This window comes from Hyaena hyaena, unplaced genomic scaffold, assembly GCF_003009895.1.
Source record: "Hyaena hyaena isolate Hyena2069 unplaced genomic scaffold, ASM300989v1 scaffold_395, whole genome shotgun sequence".
NCBI lineage: Eukaryota > Metazoa > Chordata > Mammalia > Carnivora > Hyaenidae > Hyaena > Hyaena hyaena.
This window is the reverse complement of record NW_024081029.1, coordinates 168,117-169,965: the sequence shown is the minus strand read 5'-3', so window position 1 is coordinate 169,965 and position 1,849 is coordinate 168,117.

Genomic DNA, 1,849 nt, shown 5'->3' with positions numbered 1-1,849 from the left:
TTACACAAATATATAATCTATAAATTATTACACATCTATGATCTATGTGCATGATGTAGGAAAACACAGCTTAAATTGTTGAATTAAAAATAACCAAACATTTCAAATTCTTTATATTTATGGCTGCTTTTTTTCCATTTAGTAGTATCTTTAGTATATACATATACTTATATACATATATATGCATAAATATATATTAATAACTGTGCATGGACTTTGAAGACCTTGGGAGAAATAAACTAAAGAATAAATAACATTTGGAGGCATAATTATACCTACTATTTCCTTTTTTATTTTCTTTTAGTTTCTGCGAAATGGCTTAATTTGGCATTTATCTTAGTCTTATATAAGTTTTAGGCAGAACTGGACTGATTTCCAAATGTCTATAAATAATCTCAATGAGTGTTTATTTATGCTTGAATGTCTTTAGCTCATTTGAAATATTTATGTTCTAGAGGTCGTTCTGCCCTATATATACGATGCAGTGAATGTAAGCTCTGTACTATAAAGTGTTAAAGAATGTGATATTTGCCAGGAAAACAAAACAAAAACAAAAAGAAGAAAAGAAGAATTATTATTTTCTACTTAAACAATGTTGTCTTGGCTTATATCTCTTATTTTTCCATATGTTATTGATGATTTTTTTCTATACCATGTCTATTATAACACTCAGTGCCTCCTTTCTCTAAATCAGAAAACACACAAGATCATGAAAAATTCACTATATGCCTTTAGTAAAATATTACATCTTTAATTGCTAACTTAAAAGTTCAAATCTAGGGATAAATTGATATGGTTTGTGTTCCTAGTCTTTGGGGGAAAGTCTAGGGATTTCTCACACCCTGTTCAGTAATTATGATTTTTCAGAATCAAAGCTATTCTTTAAAAATGTGTAACATAGTTACACATTATGCAAAAATTGGAGAGTCTCGAAACTATTAAGATTTGGTTGGGGTGGGGTGGGAAGTAGAATTTCAATCTCTGAAGGGAACGATTGTCATTTATTTTTTAAATAGCCATTTTGTCATGATTTTTTTCATTTAACGTTGTTTAGAATAAGTTTTTTAATTTTGTGTTTTGTAAAACTGTTAGTTGGGGCTGCCCACATATAACTAAACAAGGATAAACCCATGTATCTTTCTGACTTCAGTTCTTTAGTGAACCAATGTATTCCAAATTGGCCTGCCTGGAATTTGGAACAATCTCATTTCCCCACAGTTTACCCAGAAATCTTTGTACCTTCCCTGGAGAAAGAAAGAAGAGATGATCTAGCTTAAAATTCAAATAGGATACCCAGTTAAAACATAATAAATAAAATTCCAACTCAGAGGAACCTCAAGTCCTCTGAAATTCTTTGTCATCTTCCCTGAGCTGGACTTAAGTGTGTGAGCTGGAGACAGTAAGAGCCTTGTAGTATCAAGTGATGAGGTCACAGAGGTAGCCACTGTGAGGTAGCCACTGTAGCTTTGCTTCTGTGCTTCCAGAAAAGCTAAAAGTTTCTGGTTACCTTCATGTTAATTAAATTTCTAGAACAATGCTTTCAGGACAAGTACTAGATACTTAGAAACATTTAATGCTTGTTGACTAACTGATGAAATGATGCCAAATTAAGACTAGAAATTGCTTGATAAGCCTTTTCTATGTAAAATGCTTGGTAAATGCTTCATAAGCATTTTCATATGAGGGTTGTAACTACACCTAACTTGTACCGTTCCATAGAGTTCCTTTATATGACTGAAACACCTGAGAATGCAATTTAGGTAATAAAATAAATAAAATAGTACTAGATTATAACCCACTGTATAAAATAAACATGAATACAACATGCTGATATGAGCCAATGACTGAA